General features: G+C 51.5%; 1 long non-coding RNA gene across 1 annotated transcript; it reads left to right on the forward strand.

Annotated features, from left to right (window-relative positions):
* Positions 1-5,541: 5,541 nt before the first annotated feature.
* On the forward strand, positions 5,542-12,738 carry LOC306666955. The gene is made up of 3 exons (XR_013765432.1): positions 5,542-5,889; positions 5,975-6,108; positions 12,105-12,738. It is a non-coding gene; the product is annotated as an uncharacterized lncRNA (long non-coding RNA).
* Positions 12,739-13,002: the final 264 nt, after the last annotated feature.

Genomic DNA, 13,002 nt, shown 5'->3' on the forward strand with positions numbered 1-13,002 from the left:
TGGCAAACACTATGTGCAGAGCAAGCCCTCGTCCTCCCAAAGATGGACCCCGGAAGAGAGACCCTCCTCCCTGCCTGCAGCCAGCTCGGGGCTGTGACAGCAAGTGACAGAAGCTTTACCCCAGGCAGGGGCGGGGCTCCTGCCACCCTATCAGCCACCCTGCCCTTCCCCTGGGACAGTTCCTGGGAGGGTCAGTCACTCTGCTGGAATCGGGTGCCGGTCACTGCGGGATGCTGTCCTGTTCGGGGCTGCGGGCGCCTAGCTCAAGCGAGAGGAGTGCACGGAGCATGCACCGTCCTGCCGCTGACCGCTCGTCCGCCCTCCAGCGCTGGGAGCCCGTGGGAAGGGCTTGCTGCAGGAGGAGGCAGGTGCCACGTGATCTCGGCGGCGCCACCCAGCTGGGAGCAGGTGGGACACACCACGGCCTTCAGGAGCTTCGCTGCCTTCATTGCGTGTTTGCCAGGCCCCCACATGTGGGCAGGCAGCCCCGGTGGCCAGAGAGCCCGAGGAGCCCCTGACCACAAAGACCTCCCTGGGTCACCAGCGAGAGGTCTGCGACTTCCCCTCCGGCCAGCCCCGGGCAGCGGCCCCTCCTGGTGGTGGACAGGCTGCGGTCCGTTCTCCCTCCCCTTCAGGTGAAGCCTGCTGGGCCTCTGAGGTCGCTCCATTAAGTGGCACACCTTTAATCGGGCTCATTTCTCAGCCACTCACTTTAATCATGCAAAGGTCAGCTGTCACTGCACAAATGTTAGACTTAATTTGTTTTCCCGATGCGCATCCTCTCGGTGGTAATTTGGCCCAATTTTTAGTCATTTGCCAGTGGGAGCTGCAGGGGAGGGGGCCACAGATGGTGGGGAGAGGGCCTCAGCAGCCTGCTGGAGACCTGCCGGACAGCCTAGGGCTTGGGGAAGGGCCTGCAGGGACGTGTGGTCCCACGAGCTGTGTCTGTTCATCCTGAGCCTGTGGCTGCACGGGAGGACCTGGATTTGGAGCTAGGAGTCCTGGGTTCGAGGCCAGCCGCTCCTCTGATTTAGGGGTCAGTTACCTGGCATGAGACTGTCCCTTCCGCGTCCTTGGCATCTCCTCCAAGCAGGGCCTTCCATTTTGATGACTGCCCTACTGCCTTTGCAGAGACAAGAGCCTACCAAGGAGGCAGGCTTGCCTCCTACCCCTCCTGGGTCCTTGCTCACATCCTGGAAGTTTCCAAGTTGCAGGCTGCGGCAGAGGCCTGAGACCTCTCTGCGAGCTTGTCTGCTTCCCATGACCCGCTAAGCTGGCAGGAGGTTGGGACACCGGAGGCTTGGCCAGCACTGCAGAGACAGTGGCCTCCCCTGTCTGCCTCCAGGAGGAGCGATGTGCCTTGCTCTCTCCCTCGGCCCGCAGGAGAAGCGGCCCCGTCAGCCTTGCTGAGCTCCCATGTGCCTCTGGGCCTCCGCACCCAGCCTGCAGCTGGGAGGTTCGTGGGAAAGGCTGTGGTGGGGAGCATTTCTTCTCTGCCAAGTGCCACAGTGTCCCTCTGAGTGCCGCCCGGGCCTGCAGCCCCACCTCCGTCCAGAGCTCATGGTCTTCTCCCGCCTCTTCCTGTGCAGGCCCAGCCCGGTGGCTGAGTTGCTCTGCCCTCTTCGCCCTCCTCTCCGCACCCCAAGGGGTCATCTGGGCTCCTCCAGACGTCCCCAGCCCTCCTCTCACGCTCACCCTCCCTGTGGTGACAGGAGCCTCTTCAGGTCCCGTCTGGAGTTTGTCCTTTACTGTTGCTGGTGAGCGCCAGGGTCACAGTCCACTGGCATGGCTAGTCCAGAAAACCTCAGGGGGGGACATTTCCAACCCACAGAAACATACTCCTCCCAGCTCTGGAGGTTGCAAGTCCAGGCTCCGGCGAGGGCCTGCCTGCCGCTTCACCCCGCGGGAAGGCCGCGTCCTCACGTGGCAGAGGCGGCGGACGAGGCTGAGCAGGAGGCGCATGCCTTGGTCCCCCCCTGGAGGACAGAGCCAAGTCCTCTGAGTGCCTGCCTCCCTGAGGGCCTGCTTCCCAACACCACCCAGGGTCGGCTGGGGCACCTTGCAGGGGAGCAGGACTTAGACCACGGTGGTCAGTGCCTCGCTCCCCACCCGGCCACCGGCTCCGTGGCTGGGAGTCCGCAGGCTTCTGCTTGCCCCAGCTCCCCTGCTCAGGGCTTGGTGCCTGGCAGGTGGCCACCCTCAGATCAGCAGCCCGCGGTGTGTGTGCAGATGGGGAGGTGGCTCGTCTGCGCTGTGGCTGGCTCCCCTCCATTCTGCCTCTTCCTTCCAGCACATTTGGCACCGCTGGAGCAGTGGGCTGTGGCCCCCATCGGGGAGCCCCGGCTGGGAGGCACCGGGCGACACCCCGGCATTAGCTTAGCCCCCTCAGAACCTATGTGCGTTGCTGTCCTACAGAGGGCGGATGAAGGCCGTGGGGGTAGGGCCGCTGGGTACCCAGCTCCGCATCCCGCATGCTGACCAGCCCGGGCTTGCAGGCCACGCCTTCCCTGCCTGGTTCCCGGGAGGGACTCCTGCACCCCAGTTTCCGGCAGCCCCTCTGTGCATGTCACTTGAGTCCAGAGGCCTTGGCCGGGGTTCAGCCTGTCCCAGACCTGCCTCACCAGCCTCCTGACCCCCCACCCTGCCCCAGATTAGGGTCCGTCCCAGGAGCCCTGTCCCCTCTGGTGAGCCTGGTGCCCCAGACTCTGGGCTTCATGTGCCCTCCCTCCCTGGAGCGCCCCCGGGGTTGCTGGACAGGCCCTGGCCTCCATGACTGAGTCCTGCAGGCAGCTCACACTGCCCTCCCCAGCAGGGCCTGCTGACTGCTGTCCACCCACTCCGAGTGCCACCTCCTCCCCTTCCGTGCGCTCAGGAGGTTGCTGGGCGACCTTGAAGCAGGGTCCCAGTGGCGTTGGAGACGTTGCTCGTGGACATTGCTCACTGCTGCAGGGGTGGCACGGGTTCCTCCCTGGCCTCCGCCCTCCTCCTGCTGGGAGGCACCAGGCTCGGGTAAGCTGAGGCCTGCCTCAGGGGACAGCTGAGGGGCATGGCTCTTAGAGCCGAAGGTCCCATAGCCCACAGTGCCTTTGCCAAGGTCCTGCTGGTCACTCTGGGTCATGGAGGACTGAGCTAAGGGAGGTGGGACTGTGCAGACACCCCTCCCCGTGCTCCTCCGTGCTGCTTTCCCACCCCGCTCAGCAGTAGCAGGATCTACCCCAGAAGGACCGCTTCCTGGGTGCAGGGCGAGCACCAGCAAAGGGAAGGGTTGAGATAGCCTGGCTTCCCGTCCTAGGCAGACACACTGGCTGGTGACCCAGGGCCAGGCCCCAGCCTCCCTGAGCACCCTGCTCCTGGAGGTTCACAGCAGAGAGAAGCGTCTCAAAGACCTGGGAACAGGGCGTTCGAGGGAGTTTCTTCCAGGTTCCCCTTGAGGGAGGATTTTCCTCCTGTATTTGGGACAAGGTGCTGTGTCTGCACAGGCTGGTGGCTAACGTCAGGCATCCATCAAGCCATGGCCCTCAGACTCCAGGACGTGACAAGTGACACCTCCAGAAGGGTGGCTTCTGGCCACGAGCACAGAGTATGGCTCACTTCTCGCCACTGTGGCCCAACACCTGACAAGAGCAGTGCGGGGCAGGAAAGGGTTATTTGGGCTCGGGTTTCAGAGGCTGGTTTAGTCGGTTTTTTCGTTGCTGTGACTGAAGGACCCGACCAGCACAATCGTAGAGGAGGACAGGTTTATTTGGGGGCTCACGGTTTCAGAGGTGCTATAGCCACAGAAGGCCGCCTCATTCCTTGGGGCTCGAGGTGCGACTGGACGTCGTGGTGGAAGAGTGTGGCAGAGGGAAGCAGCTCACATCGTCAGGAAGCAGAGACTCCGCTCTGCAGACAGAAAATACGCCCCACAGCCACGCCCAGCTCCACCTCCCCAGCCACACCTGCCCCTTCAGTGAGTCCCAGCAGGGGTCAGTTCACTGTTGGGTTGAGGTTCTCACAAGTCAGTCATTGCTCCTGTGAACCTTCCTGCATCGTCTCGCAGGTGAGCTTTTGGGGGACACCTCACATCCAAGCCAGAACAGAGATCCAGTCCATGGTTGGTCATTCTGTGGCTTTGGGCCTGAAGTGAGGCAGGACATCATGGGGAAGGGCGTGGTGGAGGGGCCCTGCTCCCCCGAGGGCAGCTGGGGGGGAAAGGCTGCCGGGAAGCCCCAGGGCCCTCCTCCAGCCAGGCCCACCACCTGCAGCTCCCGTCTAGGCTGCCCGTTCTAACGGGTGGATGGCCAGGTCGCAGCCCAGTGCAGACGCTTCTGCATTAGCACAGGCGCTCCGGGCACCTCAGGTCCAGACCCGCGCACATAGAGAGAATCTCCTCCGTGTTGGGTCCTTCCAGCTGAGCAGGCTTGGCGCATCTGTGTGTGTTGGGACCTGTGTGCTCGATGTCTGGAGGAGGGAGAGGAGGGTCCAGCAAGCCATTCAGGTGATCCCTCCTGAGGGACCCAGAGGCCTGACTCCCAGGAGACTCATCTTCCTGTCCCCTTGGTCGCACTCCTCACCTCCTGCCTGGGGAGTGTGTGTTCCCTGGAGTCTGCAGCCAGGAGCGGGGTGAGCACAGACCCGTTCTCCTCTGGCGGGACGGGGAGCGGAAGGCAGCCAGATCGATGAGAGCTGTCGCTTGAACGGAGTGTGGTCCTGCTGGAGGCGGCACACGGGCCCGATCAAAGGGTTTATCTTGCTGACAAACTGAATGTGAGATCAATTCCGCACCTCTCAGAAGCCAGTCGACGGGCGTAATTCTCCCCCGGGGTGACACCTGCAGAATATAAATTAACTCAAATAGGCAGATGTGGCTGATAAAAGTCCCCTTCCCAAGTGCTGAGATGACATCAAAATGGCTTTGATTTTCTCCCTTGCAGCGATCGAAATCTTGTAGGGAGCTTCCATCAAGCAGCTGGGCAGTTGGCGTGCCCTGCCTCAGTCTCCCCACCCCAGCCCTAAGTCATTCCCCTACTTCATGGTGGCCACCAAATCAATACCGAATATTTCTGGGCTGTGACGGGTTTTTGACTGTAGCCTGATGGGCGTGCTGACCAGTCTCCAGATACCAAGTGTCAGATGATGGCTTGTTTCCAGGCCCGGGCTGACTGGCACGTGCACCTCTGCCTGGGCAGGAAGCTGCTTGCCCGAGTGAGGACCGTGAGGGGGCTGGGAGTTGGCGTGGGCCCGCAGAGGGCCTGGCCCTGAGGCTCTGGGGTGCCCGGTTGTGCTGGTCGCCTGGCCTCCTGGCAGGGAGCTTCCATTTGTCACGAGAGATGGAGTCTTTCAAAAATAACCCGTGTGCTGGGGCTTGCGAATGCCTTGACGGTGCCAGCCTTTAATTAGCTGTACTTTGCCGCCAGGGACCTGCCACTTTGCAGGCTGAAAATGACATGTTGGAGTCACTGAGAACAAGAGCCAAGTGCAGCTACTGACAAGGGTGTGGGAGCTGGAAGTCCCCAGGTCACCTCGCACAGTGCCAGGGAGGACCAGCCCAGCCCAGGAGAGGCCAGGCCAGGCCAGGCCAAGGTTGCTAATGGCGAACACACAAAACACCATCCCAGACCTGCGGGAGCCACATCCACCGTGTGGGGATCCAAGTCCCAGAATGTCAGCTGCCTGTCCTTGGGAACAGAGAGGCACAGATGCGGGAGCGTGCAGAGGACGGCCACCAGCGGTCAGGAAGGGCAGCGGCGGCCCTTCTGACCTCCCTCCACCCGTGCCACTGGATCAGCCCGCTCCTCGGAGCTTGGCGATGGAGCCTCGCGGGGCCTCGGGTGGGGGTCTGAGATAGCATCTCCAGGTTCCCCGCGTCTCCCTGGCAACCAGTGGCACTGGGCCTCTCGTCACGGGCAGGTTGGCCATGCTTGTCTCATCTTTGGAGAAAGTCTATTCACTTCTTTGCCCATTTAAAATATAACATGTTATTTTTTAAGAGCAGTTTAGGTTTGCAGAGGATCCAGTGGAAAGCCCAGAGGTTTCTGCACGCACCCTTTCCCACAGAGCACAGCCCACACCCGAGCAGCCTGCTGCCCACAAGTGATGGACCAAGTCCAGCCTACGGTTCACATTAGGGTGCGTTTTCTTTTAAACTTGCATTTTATTTTTTCAGATTTATTTGTTTTCTATCTATCTAACTGTCTGTCTGTCTGTCTCTCTCTCTATCTTTCTGTTTATCTATCTCTCTGTCTCTGTCTCTCTGTGTCTCTCTGGGGTCACTTTGCTGTCTTGGTACGCACTTGCATGGTGCACTGATTCCCGGTTCTGACACTGGCCGTCTGCCACCTTCCCTCTGTCACCTGTTTTTGTGCCACCCGGGAGCATCTGAGGCCACCCCTGTGCACACTGCCGGGAGCCCCTTTGCCCCCTGCGGCAGTGCACCTGTGCCCTGGACCTCCCTCCTCGTTCCTGCCCCTGGCAGGCCCTCGCGGCCGCCACGCCACGCCGTTTCTGCTTGTGGCTCTGCACGTTGTCCTGCTGCTGAGTGAGGCGGCGCAGCGGTTTCCTCTGGGCGTCTGGCTCGGTTTGCTTGGCACCGTGTCCTCCAAGTCACACTGGCTGCTGCAGACGGCCCTGTCTTCTTCTCTGGACTGAACGATATTCTGTGGCGTGTAGATATCACGAGTCGTGGGTGCCTGGGTTGTCCCTGGTCCCGGCTGTGTGGATAACGCTGCGTGACGCACTGGTGCTGGTGGCTCTCCCAGCTCCCTTCCTCTGCGTGCTCCCAAGGAGGGCCTGTCGGGGGGATGCTGGTTGTATTAGTTTTGGGAGCCTCCACACTTGCCCCACGGTGGCCGTGACAATCCCCGCCATCGGCACAGGGATCCCCCATCTCCACTCCTCCCCACACGGGCCATCTCTTGCCTCTTGACCTTGGCCACCGGCAGGCCCAGTCCCGTCTCCCTGTGGCTGGCTTCTCGATGGCTGGTGCGCTGAGCACCTCTTCTGAGACCTGTCTTTCCGTATTCCCGACCGTGTGTTTTGTAGAGGAGAAGTTTTCGTTTTAATGAAGTCTAGTTTATCAGTTAATTCTTTCAGAGAGCCTGCCTTTGGTGAATTATTTTCTTAGAGTTCAATAGTTTTTCATTTTTCATTTGGTCTGTGATCCTTTTTTTTTTTTTTTTTTTTTTTTTTTTTGTGGTGCTGGGGATCGAACCCAGGGCCTTGTGCTTGCAAGGCAAGCACTCTACCGGCTGAGCCATCTCCCCAGCTGTGATCCATTTTTAAATTAGTTTTGTAAAGGATGCCAAGCCTGTGTCTAGATTCATCTTTTTTCTTGTGGATGTCCTTGTGTTCTGCACATTGGTTGAAAAGATGGCCTTTGCTCCTCAGGATACCGTGTTCCTTTATCAAAGGTGGCTTGGCTGTGGGGTATCTGGGTGTGTGCTGGCTGTGACGTGCCATCGTATTGAGTGTAGTGTGCATGTCCCAACCGGTCACAGTAAATCACCAGCAGGTACGACTTAACGTACCCATAGGAATGTGTTTCTCTGGGTCCCTTCCCGTCCCTCAGCTCTGCCCCCCGATCTCTCACTCCTCTCACCAACCCGCACTCCTAATTACTGTGGAGGGTGGGAAGCTTGAGGTCAGGCGGGGCATCTCTGCCTTTGTTCTTCTTCAGCACTGAGTTCACTCTTCTGGGTCTTTTGCATCTGCCCGCAAGTGTTAGAATCAGGTTGTTGATCCCCACAGAAGAGCTGGGATTGTGAATCCCACGGGCCTCTGGAGAAAGCTGGGAAGAACTGATGTCTGGACAGCATGGAGTCGTCCTATCCGTGGACCCGTGTTACGGTCTGGAGCTTAGGTATCTCCCAAAAGCTCACGTGTGCGGCAGTGTGGGAAAGTCCAAAGAAAAAGTGTGGGCAGAGAGCACCGATCCAATCAGAGCACCGATCTCCTGCAGGGGCTAACTGGGTGGTGACGACGGGCAGGTGGGGTGTGGCTGGAGGAGGTGGGGCCCTGTGCCTTTGGGGTTTATATTTTTGTCCTTGTCGAGAAGAGCTCTCTCTCTGCTTCTTCTTCTTTTTTTAAAAAATAAAATTTTAATTTATTTTAGACTTCTTAAGGTAATGTGACCACTGTATTTTTATTTTCTTTTTAAAATTTTACTTGCTCTAATTAGCTGAACATGACAGTAGAATGCATTTATACATTTGGACAGATCATACGTAAGTAGAGTATGATCTCTGCTTCTTGGTGGCCACGTCCAGACCTGCTTTCCTTGCCACATTCTTCCACCATGATGTCCTGCCTCACCTCGGGCCCTGAGGAATGGAGTCGGCCATCTGTGGACTGAGACCTCTGAAACTGTGAGCCCCCAAATAAACTTTTCTTCCTTAAAATTGTTCTTGTCAGATCCTTTGGTCACAGGGGAACAAAGCTGACTAAAACCACGTGGGATAGTTTTCCGTTTACTTAGTTCTTTGACTTATCTTGCTTGAATTTTGTGGTTTCCCTTACACAGATATTAAACGTATCTTGTTAGAGTTCTACCTAAGTATCTCATTTTTCAGGGGTGCTATTATAAATGGAATCTTGTCTCTAATTTTGAGTTCTACTTATTTATTGCTGATACATGGGAAACCTATTGTCTTTTGTATATTTACCTTGTATCCTGCAACCTTGCAATAATTGCTTATTAGTTCCAAATGATTTTGTTGTTGGTTTTTAAAAAATAATTCTACCTAAAAGCAAAGGCAGATTTAGTTTTTCCTTCCCAGTCAGCATACCTTTCATTTCCTTTTCTTGGCCCATTGCATTAGCTAGGACTTCCAGGCTTGTTGGAAGGAGTACTGAGAGGGGTCATCTCTGCCTTCCTGAAAATAGCAGGGAATCTTCCAGTTCCTACCACTAAAGATGATATTATCTGCAGGTCTGCTAACTTCATAGATAGTCTTCATCAAGTTGAAAGGGTTCGTTTCCATTCATAGTTTGCTGAGATTTTTTACAAATCATATATGAGTGTTAGTTTTGTCAAATGCTTTCCCCACATCTATCAATATAAACATGTGAGTTTTAGTTTTTAGCCTGTTAATGTGATAAATTATGTTATTTGATTTTTAGATGGTGACACAGTCTTGCATACCTAGGATAAATTCCAAGAGGTCATGGGGTAGAGTTTTTTTAAACACAGTTGGATTTGATTTTATAATATTTTGTTGAGGAATTTTGCATGTATGTTCCTGAAAGTTATTGGTATGTAATTTTCTTACATGTTTTTGTTTAGTTTTGGTATCAGGGTATTGCTGGCCTCATAGAATGAGTTAGGAAATGATACCCTTTTATCTTTTCGAGAGGACATTATAGAGAATTGCTATCATTCCTTCATTAATTGTTTGATAGAACTTACTTGTGAACCCATCTGGGCTTGGTTCATTATGTTTTGAAAAGCTATTGATTGTTGATTCAGTTTCTTTAATGAGTACAGGCCTATTTTATTTTCTACTTCTTCTTGTGTGAGTTTTGGCAGATCATGGCTTTCAAGGAAGTGGTGCGTTTCATCAAGTTATCAAGTTTGTGGGTATAGAGTTAGTTGTTTATGGTGTTCATTTATTACCATTCTTTGAATGTCCACAGGTTCTGCAGTGATGTCCCTTTTTTATTTCTGATATTAGTAATTTGTGCCTTCTTTTCCTTTTAGATGCCTGACTAGAGGCAGATTGATGTTATTAGTCTTCAACAAGGATGAGCTTCTCATTGCATTGATTTTCTCTATGAACTTCCTGTTTTCAATTTTATTGGTTTCTGCTCTTATTCTGATGATTGCTTTTCTTCTACTTAATTCTACGTAATTTTCTCTTCCCTTACTTAGAAGACTTATTTCATGACTTCCTTTTATCTCACATCAGCATGCAGTGCTGTAGCTTTCCCTCTCACTACTGAATTCACTTCATTCTAGACGTTTCAAGAAGCTTGATTTTCATTTACTTCAAAACACTTTCCAATTTCTTTTGAGAGTCCTTCTTTGACCCATGTATTATTTAAAAGTGTGTTAGGAATAAACACGTTTATTCTACCTTCACTTACTCTTTCTGTAATGCTCTTCATTTATGTAGACCTGAGCTTCTGACCTACTCATTTTTTTTTCCCTACAAAGAACCTCTTTTGACATTTCTTGCAAGGTAGGTTTCCTGGCAACAAAGTCCCTCAGTTTTTCTATGTCTGAGAAAAACCTTTATTTCTTATTCACTTTTGAAGGATAATTTTACAGGACAAGAATTCCAGACTTGTTTTTTTCCTCCTCTCAACACTAAATATTTCACTCTACTCTTGGCTTGCCTGTCTTCTGAGAAGTTAAATCTAGGTAAGTGTTTCCTCCACCCCACATTTTTTCAAGGTTGCTTTTTTTTTTTTCTTTTCAATCTTTGATTTTATGAAGTTTGAATTTGACATGCCTTTGGTATAGCTTTTTGGAATTTATCCTGCACGGTGTTCTCTGAGATTTCAGGATCTGTAGTTTGGTGTCTGACATTAATTTAGGGGAAATTCTCAGTCATTGCTACTTCAAATATTTCTTTCATTTGTTTTGCTCTTTCTGATATTCCCCTTAGGTACATCTTACATTTTTTGTGGTTTTCCAACAGTTCTTGAATTTTGTTCTCCTCCTTCAAAAAAAAAAAAAAAAAAAAAAAAAAACAAAGTTTTTCTCTTTGATTTTCAGGTTTGGAAGTTTCTCAAGCTTGTAGATTCTTTCCTCAGTCATACCCAGTATACTAAGTGCCCATCAAATATATTCTTCGTTTTTGTTACTGTGTGTTTGATCGTTAGCATTTATTTTTGATTTTTTTTTTCTTAGAATTTACTTCTCTGCTTATGTTACCCATCTGTTCTTGAATGTTATCTACTTTCTTTCAGGATCCTCAGCATAATAAACATAGTTGTTTAAATCCAAGTCTGTTAATTTCAAGGTCCCTGTCATATCTGAGTCTGGTCAAATGCTGCTCTGTCTTGTTGAATGGTTTGTTTGCCTTTCAGTAAACCTCACATTTTTCTTTCTGTTTGAAGATAACATAAGATTTATCACATATGTTCTTCTTGGAGGAATATAGTTTCATTTCTTACATTTATGTCTTTGATTTATTCAAGTTTTTTGCAAGCAACAGTGAGGTAGATGTTAAATTTTATTTTCTTGCATATGACTGTCCAGTTTTTTCTACGTACATTTGTTGAATAAACAAATCTTTCTCCCTTTAAATGGTCTTGGTTCTTGTTGAAATTAATTGATCAAAAAAGCAGAATATATCTGGACTCTCGATTCCATTCCCTTGATCTCTCTCTCTATACTATGCCAGTGACACACTCTCTTGTCTACTCCAGGTTTCTGAATAAGTTTTGAAATTGGAAAGTCTTGCAATCTTTTTCCTTCTTTTTAAAATGTTGTTTTGACTTTTCATGTCCCTGGAGTTTTCATACGAATGTTAGTTTTGCCCTTCAATGTAAAAAAAATGGTAACTTAGATTTTTATGGGGGTTGCATCAAATCTATAGATCCATTGGGATATTGTTGGCATCTTAATAATATTTAGTCTTTGGATCCATGGACATGGGATGACTTTCCATTTATTTCATTTATTCAATGATGTTTTATAGTTTTAAGTATGAAACTCTTACACTTCTTTTATTAAATTTATTCCAAAGTATTTTATCATCTTGAGGTTGTTGTAAATGGAGTTGGGTTCTGAATCTCATTTTGGATAGTTCATGCTGGTATGTAGCCATACAATTAAGTTTTGCATATCAGTTATAATGCAGATGATGCTTGACCTTGCATCCTGCCACCTTGTTGATCTCACTTTGGTGCCAATTGTCTTTTTGTGTGTGTCTTGTGTATTTCTTAGGATTTTCAAAATGCAGAGACCATGAAATCTTCATGTAGAGGTAGCTTTATGTCTTCTTTTCCAATCTGGGTGACTTTATTATTATTTTCTGCCTGATTACCTCAGCTGGACCCTCCAATGCAAAGTCTAAGGGAAGTCTCGAGTGTGGAGTTCCTTGTCTTTTTGTACTTACATTTGATTTGCTGTTTACTGTTGGTTGAAGGCCTGGGCATCGTGAAGTTTGTGTCTATTGCAGGTCTTTTTCCAGTGGAGTGGAATCCCTCAGGATGTCCAACAGTTCTGTCTCCAAGCGAACTGGCTCATCCCACTGCCTTCAGCGTTTCTTGGTGCCGGTTGCTCTGATTGCTGTGGACCCAACCTTCCCCTCCCAACTACCCATGTGGCAATCAGACCTTCAAACAGGCTTGTCCTCCACCCTGTGGGAGGGCTGCTGTCATCCTTTAAAGGCACCCTTTGACCTGGGATGTTGGCACACGACGTGTTTTGGTGAAAGCCCCTTGTCTGGGCTCACAGCCCATTGACTAGAGCTGTCATCTGACCACAGAGACCAGGAGGCTGGAAATGTGCTCTAAACTGCTGTTGACTTGGAACTGGGTATCCATTCCTGCTGCACCACAGAACTCCTTGCCCTGACGTTGGGGAAACTTAACTTGGGTAGAAGATCCAGCACTGCTGTTCCCCTTGAGACAGAAGCTCAGCCTCTTAAATGTTCAGAATAGACCACGGAACCCTGGTGTGTCTGGTCTTCTACCTTCTCACTCACTGGTGACTTACTGCATGTTTGCAGGTTGGGCCTTTGGAGTGTTAGTCAGCTTTCTGCTACTGTAATAAATGCCCAAGATAAACAACCTAAGAAGATGAAAGGTTTATTTCAGTCTGATATGAGAGTTCCAGTCCTTGGTGGGTAGCAGTGGCAGGGAGCTGGTAGTGAAGCAAACTGCTTATCTCTTGCCAGGAAGCAAAAGAGTGAGGAGGGGCCCAGGCCCCACACCTGACTTCACGGGCATCCTCCAGGGACTTAGAGCCCTCCTCTGTCTTGGAGATTCCACCCCCCAGAGTGCCACCTCTAACACGTGGGCTTAAGATCCACACCCAGCTGCGGGAGTGGGTACTGTGTGCTCAGGCTGGGCGGG

Source organism: Sciurus vulgaris, assembly GCF_902686455.1.
Source record: "Sciurus vulgaris genome assembly, chromosome: 1".
NCBI lineage: Eukaryota > Metazoa > Chordata > Mammalia > Rodentia > Sciuridae > Sciurus > Sciurus vulgaris.